General features: G+C 53.1%; 1 protein-coding gene and 1 non-coding gene across 2 annotated transcripts in view; one reads left to right on the plus strand and one right to left on the minus strand.

The window, feature by feature from the left end:
• LOC138566128 (zinc finger protein 585A-like) overlaps positions 1 to 13,534 on the plus strand; it is a 368,140-nt gene that overhangs the window by 212,012 nt on the left and 142,594 nt on the right. The gene's annotated exons all lie outside the window — the stretch shown is intronic.
• On the minus strand, positions 945 to 1,095 carry LOC138568389 (5.8S ribosomal RNA). Its single transcript, XR_011302725.1, has one exon. It is a non-coding gene; the product is annotated as a 5.8S ribosomal RNA (ribosomal RNA).

The raw sequence follows: 13,534 nt of genomic DNA on the forward strand, positions 1-13,534 counted from the left end.
GTGGGCCACCCACAGGTGCCCAAAAACATACACTAGGGGCACAGGGTTGTACCCCTACCCATGGGTGCCATAAGGGTATCCCATGGGTCTGTTCACCAAACCAAAAGAGAGCTGCACTGCCAGGAGTCCCACACGGACTCCGGGGCAGAAAACATAACAGAACACACGGTAAAAACAGAAAAAGGACAAGGATTCAGAGGCCCTGTCCCTCAGATGCATTTCCAGCATCACACCGCTATCGGCCTAACACCATCCGCGTGGGGAGACGATCAGAAGGACTTGAGCCCCCTGAGTGTTGCCGGGGAGTCGGTCTTCTGTAAGCCACATTTCCCACGCCTGCTGCTGAATGGGGATTCAGCACTGGGCTCTTCCCTTTTCACTGGCCGTTACTGAGGGAATCTTGGTTAGTTCCTTTCCTCTGCTTAGTAATATGCTTAAATTCAGCAGGTCACCATGTCTGATCTGAGGCCGTGGTCGGGGAGCACAAAGCTCAGGGCAGCTGGCCTCGGGCCCGCATGGGGGGTTGCCCCAGCCCTTGGCGCAGGCAAGTGTATTCTGTCCCAATCTGTGACCGAAGCCCACATGGTCACGAGGTCCGTGCTCCATGGTCATCCTGCGCCGGCAGCCGTGGGACACCAAAGACAGCCACACACAGCACGGCCAGGTGCCCCAGGGTAGGGTGAAGGTGCACCAGGCTTTTTTAAAGCCTGCTGCCGCCGCCACCACATCCAGGGCGCGTCGGCCACCCTGCCCTCCCGAAACCAGCATGAGGTGGGGAAACTGGGGAAACCAGGACGCGTTGGCAATGAGCTTGCGCGCCAGATCCAAGGATCCAGCGACGGTGCTGATCGGGGTCTGACCTTAGGGGGATGAATGGAATGGGGTCCCTGCGACAGCCCCAGCCACGCCCCTGGGAGTGAACCCCAGGGCGATTGATGTACAAGCGACCCTCAGACAGGCGTAGTCCCGGGAAAAACCCAGGGCCACATGGTGCGTTCGAAGTGTTGATCAATGTGTCCTGCAATTCACACGAATTCTCGCAGCTAGCTGCGTTCTTCATCGATGCACAAGTCGAGTGATCCACCGCCAAGAGCCACAGGCAACTTTTTTTGTCCTAGACGTCGGCCTGACCCTGCCGGTGCAGGAGAGGTTGGGGGAGGCAGCGCTGGCTGTGGCAGGACAGCCCAGCTCCCTGTCTAGCTCGGCTGAAACCATTGTGGTTTCAAAAAAATAAAAAATAATAATCCAGGTGCTCAGCCTGACCGCCAGCTGCAGCAGCACAGCGCTTCCCAGGGGGATGGAGGTAGGCCGCTCCGCCACCTGCCCACACGGCCCGATCCACTCATCCTTCCCCGACCCCTTCCGCTTCCCTTTTGGGAGGGGGGGGCTGGGAGATGGACAACGAGGCAGGCCAGAGACAGCACAGACAGGGGGTCGGGTGGGACCACTAGAGTCTTCAAACCCCAGCCCGGCCGCATAGGACCCAGCTCCAGGTACCTGGGCAAGAGGGAAGGTCACCCACTGTGCCAGCGGGCCTGGCCATTGCTCACACACAGATGTGGGCGGTTGGAACCTTGGCGCCCACCGTCAAGTGAGCCAGCTGCACCATGGCTCATGCCTGGCTTGCCCGGGTGCCTGTCTGCCTGGGGAGGCACCCCTCGAGAGCAGTCAGGGTTCCCTCGGCTCCCGGCTGCCCCCAGTCAGGGCTTCCCTGGTGACCGGGGTGTGCCCACCAATGCCCAGCCGCTGGCAGGTCAGAGAGAGGAGTGTGCGCCCCCCGGCCAGCGCAGATGCGGGCTCAGTGAGGAGAGGGGGCTGGTTGACCACGCGCACCGGACCGCTCTGCGAGAGGTGCCCCGGGCTGTGGGTGTGCACGTCTGGGATGCAACCGAGGTCAGGCCCACGGCTCTCCCTCCCGCTGCTCCGCTGTTAATGATCCTTTATGCCCCCACCCACAAGCAGAAACCATTCACACTCAAATGCCCCATTTCTCCTTCCAAACACGTTCCAGATTCAAATGCCACCTCCCTCCTGACCAACATGCCACCATCCCTCCATCCGAACCCCCACAAAGACACCAACATCCGTCCCTCCATACCTACACCAAGATGCTCCACCCCTCAGAGCCACACCCATATGCTTCATCTCTACCTCCACACTCAGATGGCGCCATTCGCCTTCTCTCTATACCCACACCCGATTACCCCATCCCTTCGACACACACATGCTCCCACCACTCCAATAAACCAACATCCTTCTCTCCAGACAAACATACCCCATCCCTCCATTCACACCCAGATGCCTACTTGCTTCCCACCAGAGCGCTCCAGCCCTGACCCACATGCTCCACCATTCCCTCACATGCCCCCATCATATGCCCATTCCATATCAACAATGCCCCCTCCGATCCAGACTCCACGATGCACAATCCCTTCCTCAAGACCCATACCATGATGGCCCATGCTCCCTCCACACAGAAAGATGCCCCTATCCGTCCTCCGACCAATGAGCCCCAATCCTTCCCTCCAGACCCACACCAATGTGCCCCATCCCTCCCTCCAGATGCACATCAATGTGTCCTGTGCCTCCCTTCATACCCAAAGCAATGTCCCCATCCCTCCCTACAGACCCACACCCATGTGCACCATCCCTTCCTCTCAGAACCACACCAAGATGCACAATCCCTTCCTCAAGACCCATACCATGATGGCCCATCCTCCCTCCACATAGCAAGATGCCCCTTGCATCAGATGCCCATGTGCCGATCCTGAATCACATGCAGATAGCCCCAGCCAACCCCCTCTGAAACCACCCATCCTAGTATGCCCCCATCCGCCCAGACCCACACTAATGTGCCCCGTCCCCTCCTTCCAGACCCACACCAATATGCGGTCATCCCTCCCCAGACCAATGTCCCCATCCCTCCCATCAAACCCGCACCAATGTGCCCCCAACACCTCCCTACAGAGCCACACCAAGATGCCCAGTCCAACTTCCCAACCCACACCTAGATGACCCATGCCACCCTCCAGACCCACTGTGCCCCATCTCTCCCTCGAGAAAAACGCCCATGTGCCCCATCCACCTCCCTCCAGAGCCATACCAATGTGCCCCACCACCTCCCTCCAGAAACACACCAATGTGCCCCCACCACCTCCCTCCAGAGCCACACCAATGGGACTCGCCCACCTCCCTCAAGAACCACACCAAGATGCCCGTCCCACTTCCCAACCCACACCTAGATGACCCATGCCACCGTCCAGACCCACTGTGCCCCATCTCTCCCTCCAGAAACACACCCATGTGTACCATCCCTCCACCCAGATCCACACCAATGTGCCCCACCACCTCCCTCCAGAGCCACACCAAGATGCCCGTCCCACTTCCCAACCCACACCTAGATGACCCATGCCACCGTCCAGACCCACTGTGCCCCATCTCTCCCTCCAGAAACACGCATGTGCACCATCCCTCTCCGCCCAGATCCACGCCAATGTGCCCCCACCACCTCCCCCCAGAGCCACACCAAGATGCCCCATCCAACTTCGCAACCCACACCTAGATGACCCATGCCACCCTCCAGACCCGCTGTGCCCCATCTCTCCCTCCAGAAACACACCCATGTGTCCCCACCACCTCCCTCCAGAGCCACACCAAGATGCCCCGTCCAACTTCCTAACCCACACCTAGATGACCCATGCTACCCACCAGACACACTGTTCCCCCATCTCTCCCTCCAGAAACACACCCATGTGCACCATCCCTCCGCCAAGATCCACACCAATGTGCCCCATCACCTCCCCCCAGAGCCACACCAATGTGCCCCCACCACCTCCCTCCAGAGCCACACCAAAATGCCCCGTTCCACTTCCCAACCCACACCTAGATGACCCATGCCACCCTCCAGACACACTGTTCCCCCATCTCTTCTCCAGAAACACACCCATGTGCACCATCCCTCTGCCAAGATCCACACCAATGTGCCCCATCACCTCCCTCCAGAGCCACACCGATGTGCCCCACCACCTCCCTCCAGAGCCACACCAAAATGCCCCGTTCCACTTCCCAACCCACACCTAGATGACCCATGCCACCCTCCAGATCCACTGTGCCCCATCTCTCCCTCCAGAAACACGCCCATGTGCCCCATCCACCTCCCTCCAGAGCCACACCAATGTGCCCCACCACCTCCCTCCAGAGCCACACCAATGTGCCCCGTCCAACTTCCTAACCCACACCTAGATGACCCATGCTACCCACCAGACCCACTGTGCCCCATCTCTCCCTCCAGAAACACACCCATGTGCACCATCCCTCCGCCAAGATCCACACCAATGTGCCCGACCACCTCCCTCGAGAGCCACACCAATGTGCCCCCACCACCTCCCTCCAGAGCCACACCAAAATACCCCGTCCCACTTCCCAACCCACACCTAGATGACCCATGCCACCCTCCAGACACACTGTGCCCCATCTCTCCCTCCAGAAACAAACCCATGTGCCCCACCACCTCCCTCCAGAGCCACACCAAGATGCCCCGCCCAACATCCTAACCTACACCTAGATGACCCATGCTACCCACCAGGCCCACTGTGCCCCATCTCTCCCTCCAGAAACACAACCATGTGCACCATCCTTCCGCCAAGATCCACACCAATGTGCCCCCACCCCCTCCTTCAGAGCCACACCAATGTGCCCCCACCCCCTCCCACCAGAGCCACACCAATGTGCCCCCACCCCCTCCAGAGCCACACCAAGATGCACCATCCCACCCTCACCTAGATTACCCATGCCACATCCACACCCACTGTGCCCCATCCATCCCCCCAGACCCACACCAATGTGCCCCGTCCCCTCCTTCCAGACCCACACCAATATGCGGTCATCACTCCCCAGACCAATGTCCCCATCCCTCCCATCAAACCCGCACCAATGTGCCCCATCCACCTCCCTCCAGAGCCATACCAATGTGCCCCACCACCTCCCTCCAGAAACACACCAATGTGCCCCCCCCACCACCTCCCTCCAGAGCCACACCAATGTGCCCCATCCCACCAGACCTACACCAGCGTGCCCTATCCAACCATTCAGGCTCCACCAAGATGCCCCTTCCCTCTCTCTAGTCTAGACCAATACCATAATGCCCCATCCTCCCTCCATAGCAAGATGCCCCTTCCCTCTCTCTGGTCTAGACCAATACCATAATGCCCCATCCTCCCTCCATAGCAAGATGCCCCTTCCCTCTCTCTGGTCTAGACCAATACCATAATGCCCCATCCTCCCTCCATAGCAAGATGCCCCTTCCCTCTCTCTGGTCTAGACCAATACCATAATGCCCCATCCTCCCTCCATAGCAAGATGCCCCTTCCCTCTCTCTGGTCTAGACCAGTACCATAATGCCCCATCCTCCCTCCATAGCAAGATGCCCCTTCCCTCTCTCTGGTCTAGACCAATACCATAATGCCCCATCCTCCCTCCATAGCAAGATGCCCCTTCCCTCTCTCTGGTCTAGACCAATACCATAATGCCCCATCCTCCCTCCATAGCAAGATGCCCCTTCCCTCTCTCTGGTCTAGACCAATACCATAATGCCCCATCCTCCCTCCATAGCAAGATGCCCCTTCCCTCTCTCTGGTCTAGACCAGTACCATAATGCCCCATCCTCCCTCCATAGCAAGATGCCCCTTCCCTCTCTCTGGTCTAGACCAATACCATAATGCCCCATCCTCCCTCCATAGCAAGATGCCCCTTCCCTCTCTCTGGTCTAGACCAATACCATAATGCCCCATCCTCCCTCCATAAGAAGATGCCCCTTCCCTCTCTCTGGTCTAGACCAATACCATAATGCCCCATCCTTCCTCCATAGCAAGATGCCCCTTCCCTCTCTCTGGTCTAGACCAGTACCATAATGCCCCATCCTCCCTCCATAGCAAGATGCCCCTTCCCTCTCTCTGGTCTAGACCAATACCATAATGCCCCATCCTCCCTCCATAGCAAGATGCCCCTTCCCCTGGCAACAGATGCTCAGCCGCAGTCGACCCCTCTAAAACCACCCATCCTAAAGACACCCTCATGAAAGAGTAAATGACTCTATGAGTCCCCTTTGATCAGTTAAACACCACAATCCACCGTCTCCCTGTTCCTTTTCTTAGCCCTCCATACCTTCCATGGTGAAGAGCTGACCGTGATTTTTAAAATAAATGCAATTTCCCGCTCCCCTGTGCATTGTATTTGCAGCCAGCCACCAGCTCACGGATTGCAGCTGCTCCTGCAGCCTGAGCCTTGCCCAGACAAGGCCAAGTCCGACGCTCCAGGATCTCATAGAAACGCTCCCACGCCAAGCCGAAAGCATTCAGTGCCCTTGCACCGGCAGCCGCAGCTTCCCCGCTGCTTCCCGCTGCTTCCCCGCTGCTTCCCGAGCCAGAAAGTGCCCCGGAACCGCTTCATGGCTCCGACGGAACTCGCAGGGTGACATCACAGACCACGTGACGAAGAGGGGGCGGGCCGTTGCTAAGGTCCTTTTCTCGGATGGGAACTAGTCGCTACCCGGGAGAGTGGGCACTGAATGCTTTCGGCTTGTAGTGGGCATTTGTATCAATGGGCCTCTCACCCGCCAAAAATAAAATCGGGTGCTTTCACCCGCCTTTGCGACACAAATGGTTGAGAGCTATGGCAAAGGCCCATTCCTTTAAGTGATTCTGAGAGCACATTCATTTGTTTATTCATTCATTCATTCAATCACTGAAACTTGGCAGCAATGGGGAAGTGAACATTTCCCTGTGGATTATTGTTGTGTTTCTTGAATTGCCCCTGAGGCGACACTCGGGAGTATCCTGAGCACGCGCAGAAATGTCTGAGCACTGAGCATGCGCAGCCACTTTCTGATCACGTGCCTTCAGTTACGCGCGGGAGACTTCCGGGTTAGGTGCATGGAGCATGCGCAGACGCTTGCTGAGTACTGCGCATGCGCAGGAGAGACGGTTCGGGTTAGGTGCAAGGCGCATGCGCAGACGCTTGCTGAGTAGACAGGAGCTGGGACGATTGGTTGTGGGAGGTCAGGGGTCCCGAGCATGCATGAGGGCCCAGGACACTAATCACAGCAGCTGTGCAAATTAGTAGAGAGAAAAAGAGAAGGAGGTAAAGAGGAATGTCTTGAGTAGCTTCCTGAATTTAAGGAAGTCCTGCTCAAGGCGCAGAGAGAGGGCGAGGCTGTTCCATAGGAGGGAGCCAGCAGAGGAGAGTGATCAACAACCTACTCCCTTTTCTCTGTACGCTTTACACACAGAGTTGGTGCCAGAGGAACGTTAAAGGAGAGTATTTAGTGAGATAAAGTTGAAGATAGTGTGGTCCGCAGCCCAGACAGCCTTATGGATGATACAGGAGGGATTTAAATTTAATACACGCAGTAACCGGGAACCAGTGAAGACTTTTTAGGGCAGGAGAGATGCAGTGCCAGGGCTTAAGGCCAACGATAAGTTTTGCTGCCCTATTATGGATTAACTGGAGGGGTCGCAGAGAGGAAGAAAGGAGATTCAGGGGAAGGCTATCGCAACAGTGAAGCCTAGAGAGAACCAGGGCACGGGTAACTTTGAGCCCCTTACGGAAAGTGAGAAAAGGGAGAATTCCTCTGAGAAGGAAGAGCTGAAAGTGGGACTTCTTGGCAATGTGCTAAATATGAGGGAGGGAGGAGAGAGAGGAGTCGAAGATGACTCCAAGGTTTCCGTCTTCAGAGGAATGATCAGGGGGAAGAGCCCATTGTGGAAGGCCAGAGTGAGGATAAGAAGGAGGAACAGGGGTTGTGGCAGAGATCATTGGCAGTGAACCAGGATTAGAAGGCAGATAGGCAGTCAGGGATGATGGAAGGTGCAAAAGGGTCAGCAGGAACTTTGAACAAGAGTTGTGTGTTATCAGCATAACACTGGAGAGAAAGAGGAGATGAGGCGAGCAAGCAGAGCAACGATAGATGTTGGAGCCAGGGGGAGAGGATAGAGCCCTGGGGGACACCACAGGTGGAGAAGGAAGTAGGAGAGAAGAAGCCTGGGATGACCTAGGACGTGAGTCACATAGGAAGGATGTCAGCCATTGCAGTTCCCAGTCCGAGATACCAAGGGTATCGTGGAGCCTTTGTATGAGGATGGAATGGTTGACCGTGTCAAAGGCGGAGGAGAGATCGAGTACGATCTGTACAGCTGGGGAGTTGGAGTCAAGAGATGCGAGCAGTTCTTCACAGGTGTTCAGAAGAGCAGTTTGTGCATCTGGAAGCTCGGAATCCAGATTGATGGTCGTGGAGACCACCAACAGGTTCTGTGTGCGAGCTGAGTTGGGGCAAAGCCAGCTTCTGCAGAAGTTTCCCCAGGAAGGGGGTGGTGGAAATAGAGCAGCAGTTGGCTGGACAGATAGGGTCTGCTGAAGGTTTTTTCAGGAGGGGATGCACAAAGGAGTGCTTGAGCGAGGAGGGCAAAGATCCAGTGGCAAAATAATAATGACAGAAATCAACAGGTGTGGGAGCAAGAGAGCCAATGTTGTCCTTAATGGTTCTGGATGAGCAAGGGGAAACCTGTTTAGAAGAGACCTTCATGGAGCGGACAACTCTGCTACCCTCTTTAGGTGTAACAGGGCAGAGGGAAGAATGTGGAAGGTGCGCAGCCAAGGGAGGCAAGGGGGAGTGGCAAGGGCTGGGCCGGTGAGTAGCAAGGGTCTACAGGATGTCATGAGTTTTTGTGGAGAAGTGAGTGGCCAGAGCATTGCAGAGAGCCTGGGAAGGGGAGGAGACTGCGGAAGGGTTGACAAGTTCCCAACAGATCTTGAAAAGTTCAGCCGTGTTGTTGGATTCACTGGAAATTCGTGCATGTATGTGGGCTCTGTTCTTCGCTCAGATGGAGTCTGTATTGCCTTTGGAGCAGACGACAGGCCATTTTGTCAGAGGATGCACCAGAGGTTTGCCACTTACGTTTGGCCAATGTGCACTTTGTTTTCAGGTGCGCAAGTTCAGAATCATACCAGGTGTTACACTTAGAGGCGGGTTTGAGGCGGATCCTCATGACTAGGGCAAGAATGTCAAGAGCATTGGTAATGGACAAATGGAGGTTGCTGAGGGCAGAGTCAGTGGTAGGGGGTGTGGTGGGATGAACGCAGAAACTGACACTTTTCTTTGGGCAGATGTTCGTGTATGAAGTTGGCAGGGCTTTTGGGGGTGCGGTCACAGTGCCAAAGTACCCAAATGGGAGGAGGGAAGAGAATAGTCTGACAAGGGGGGAGAAGAGAAAAAGAGAGGTCAGAGTGAATGAGGGCGTCAAGAGTGTGTCCAGCAGAGTGGGTTGGACCAGAAGGGAGAATGGAGAGGGACAGAGGTGCAGAAGCGTAATGAAGAGTAGATGTTGCGACAGGGGAGTGCAACTGGATGTTGAAATCCCCCAAGAGGAGGAGATTGGAGGGGGAGGAGAGTAAGGAAGAACAGAAATCATCCCATTCAGAGAGGAACTGGGTGGTAGTGTCTGGAGGCCTGTAAGGGAGGAGGGAGTCAACAGCAATGGCTGAGCTGGCATTGAACCAAGTCTCGGTAAGAGTGAGAATGTCGAGATCAATGTCTTGAAGGAGGAGGCAGATGTCAGCGGAGTGTTTGTTGGCTGAGCGGGCGTTAAGAGTTGCCAGGTGAAGGAGGTCTTTGCCTTTGAAAGTTTTCTGAGTAGGGGTACGAGGGCGTGGTACACTGGTAGGATCTGGTCAATGAGAAGGAGGTTGGGTTGAGGGCCTTGACCCAAGATAGTGCCTGTGTGGTAGACATTAACGAAGCAATGTGTAGATGTGAAGCCAGCCAAGAGGACTTCCCACTTGGAGCCACCGTTAATGGTAGAGGTTGTGGAAGGAGAAAGAGCGGCGATGAGATGGGAGACAGAGAAGAGGAGGTCAGCGAAAACCTCTCTGGAAGAAGCGCTGTCTTAGGTGTCCAGGATGGTACGGCCAGGGTTTAACTCAAGATGTCCTTTTTGTGCTTTTGTCTTCCTGATTTTGAGAATGGGGGGGATAGGTGATAGTGTAGCAGGTAGAGAAGATGGGAGAGATGGTGAGATCCATAGGGGGCGAAAGAGGATAGTAGAGGAATGAGGAAGAGTGGCTGCACTGCACAGTTCTAGCTAAACCCACCATGTGGCCTAGTAGACACAAAAGGCAAAAAGTGAAAATCAAAAGGAAAGTGACTTTTCAAAAATAAGACTTAAATGCAAACCAAAAAAGAGGTGCACAGATGAAAGGGCACAGCTAAAATCGATTTTCAAACATAGTGCAAATGCAGTGAGAGAAGTGGTACGATTAGGTGTGGGCAGGGAGGCAGCAAGGCAGAGAACAAAGGCACATGACAAAGTTCAGTTCGTGGAGCAGGCAAAGAGATAGTTCAGCCATCACTCACTAATAAGTGTGCATGGAGCGTGGTGATCCATAGTTACGCTCATCTGGTATCCACGGGGACGCCACCCAGCCCTGGTTGGATGATTTGCACCCTCGAACCCTCTCCCGGTCCCTTGGTAAGGCCTCTGGTTAAAGATGGGTCTGCAATATAGGAGAGCTGGATTCAATACCAGATTGTCTCCATGTTTTCCCACCTCCCTTGACCTCAACTTCTTCCACCCCCTTGGCCCTTCTCCTCACCTTAATATTGTAAAAGGTGGATTCTCCATCCTGCTCCTCATGGCAGGGGCGCGCAGATGTGGGGAGCGAGCATCGACCAAGTGACTTCACTGGTGCAAGCCCCCTGTGGGAATCCAGGCCTGATGCGACTCCGTAGATTTGCTGTTTTACAGTCTTTATATGTGGTTCTTATGTTGCTCTTAGTTCGAATAATAATGTCTTGCTTCTTTCCTTTTAGGTATGGAAAGGCATTTTGGTGTTGTCATGCAGTTTGAAGATGAGCATGGGCCGGTAGACGATGTGCGACACAGTGTGCGCGATGCTGTCCGGTGAGTAATGCGCGATGCACAGCGCTGTTTCGCATTTTATATTGCTAACCTGTGTCTTTTCTCTCCTTGCAGGTTGCAATGTTCCTCGCTGAGCACCGTAACATTCCAGCAATGATACTGACCAGGAGATGAGTACCCAGGTAAGAATTGTGTGGCTTTCTTCATTCGAGAGGAAGCATGAGTAAACGCTTACAAATGCTGCGTTTCTTTCTCCTCTTTCCAGGTTATGGTATTCCAGGATGCATGCAGTGCCGGATGATGGAGTTCGTACCTTCAGGTGAGTGGACCTGAAGTCAGCGATGGATTGAAGACCGGATCCTGTTACAGGTAAGTTGCAGTGTTCTTTCTCTCTCTGCAGTATGACAATTATGACACTTTCGATGTCTATTGTAGTGACAATGTGCAATTTAGAAAGTGCAGAGGCATCTTCTAGTTGTTGAACAGAACACGGTGCTTCTGTTCTTGGAAGCAAGCTGCACACGGGGGAAGAGTCACATTCCAAGCTTTGCCATCTATGAGGTGCTATTCGTGTCCTGGGAGCCGACACGCTCTAAAGGGTTTTGTGAAGGGGGGCCGTAAGAGGAGCATAATTCAAGCCTTTAGCTGCTTTATTCTAACATATTCAACCACAGTACGAGACTGGCTGGCAGCTGTGAAATGATTAAATGCCCTGCAGCTCTCCCTCAAGGCTACAGAGAGGGAGCGTGGGCATTCCTTTCTGGGCTGCTCATGAGGAGTTTCAACGAACTCCTCAGTCCTGCGGCCTTGCCCTTTCATATTCAGACAACAATGTTAACAGTTGAGCAGAGTAAGCAGAATTTGCAAGAATTGCAAGCTGCAAAGCAGTTTAGACAGAAAACAATGAGCAATGGTTAACAAGCAAAATGGCGATTCCTGCTACGTTTAAAATGGCCACTTGTTGGTCAAGCATAGCAGTCTGTATTTCTATAATTCTGTGCATAAGACGGTTGCCCTTCGGCCATCAAGGTACGTCTATCATCCAAATGAAGGGTATTCACTTTTCCAGATTGACAACAAGGCATAGTAGGTTCATCCTTTTTTCCCTTATATTTTGTGTTTACTAATGTGTTTTGCACCCTGTTTCCTCCCTTTGCCATGTGGGCACTTTAAAATTGGATTTACTTGCTGTATAGGTGCCTGACAAGTGAACAATAAATAAAATTAAAAGATCTCAACCACAAATATTTACAACAGGAACAGCAATAAACAGGCTTTTCCTGAAGCTCCTCCATACATGAGAGGAAGCATTAATGAGTAATTGATTTTAGGGAATAGATGGTATGTGGGTCACAGATGGGACAAGACACACAGCATACATTAGTTCATGGGCATTAGAAATGTGCACAATCTGTAAACGGTGAGGCCAGGTGCAGTGTTTTCCGGGATAAGGGGTTGATTTTGAAGGGATTTTGAGGGGGCTTCTTCTTGACTCCGAAGGTAGAGCATTAGGGTATTGTACTAAATTGTCGACAATAAAATGCTGAATGCGCATTTACGGCACATTCGGCTGCTAGCAAACAAATGACTCCCATTACACTGACTAAGGGGAGCAGCGGTTGCGGGGGTGTCCACTGCTTCCATTACATGATAAGCAGGGAGACAAGAAAGTAAAAAAAGAAAAGGACCCTGCAGCACCAGCTCCGACCCACGTAAGTGGAAGGAAACTGACATCACAGGGATAGAGGGGAGTCAGTGCCACTGAAGGGGAAATAGATATGAAAAGGGTGAGCAGGTCTGAGGAAAGGAGAATAGGTGATCGATGTGATGGAGTAAGACACAGACAACAGATTCAAACGTTCAGAACAATCTCTTTTATTAAATGAAATTTCAGTATGGAGAAACGCCTCTTGCCCTATGCTAAGGTGGGATTTCCCTACTAAATAAAAACTAAGGAAAATCAAAGTCAATAAGTTCAACTTTTCAATCTGTGTTGAAAACCTATGCTTGCCCTCACAACTAAACCAACAGTGCTTGGTTAAGCTTGTAATGTTCTTTCAGCTCCCTTCCCCAAGTATAAAGCAGTTCTCATAACCAGTCTTAAGATTGCCTTGCGTTCCAAAAAGATTATATGTTTGAGCAATACTCTGGGTTCCCTTTCCCAAATTCCAAAGCACAGTTGAAAACACAAAATATCTTGAGGCTCCGTCCTCAAGACAAGTAAACAATTTCAAGTCTTGGAAGTGTGGCAAAGTCTTCCGGTGCGAACAGAGTTTTACTGCATTTGCTCTTTGTGTTTGAAGTAGAGAGGACCGGCGCTCCATAGTGCTCCTTGCGTGGGACGCTGTCCCTTTAAGGATTTGTATTTAAATATTAGCCTCAGTGTGGTATATATCTGAAGGCACCCTGGCATACATGCTTGCTTGTCGGGTTGTATAGGTAATGTACTACTGGTCAATGTCTAGTGGAATCGGTATAGGCCAAAATGACCACACCGAAAGTTCCGACCTATACAAAAAGGTTGTAAATGCATGCCACCAAAGGTTCGAACACCAAAAGTTCGAACCTTTGGTGGCATGCATTTTAGGTACGTTAAAAATAAAAAGACTGCGGGGGCTGTCCCC

The sequence above is a fragment of the Ambystoma mexicanum genome, chromosome 2p (assembly GCF_040938575.1).
Source record: "Ambystoma mexicanum isolate Mex_15411 chromosome 2p, UKY_AmexF1_1, whole genome shotgun sequence".
NCBI lineage: Eukaryota > Metazoa > Chordata > Amphibia > Caudata > Ambystomatidae > Ambystoma > Ambystoma mexicanum.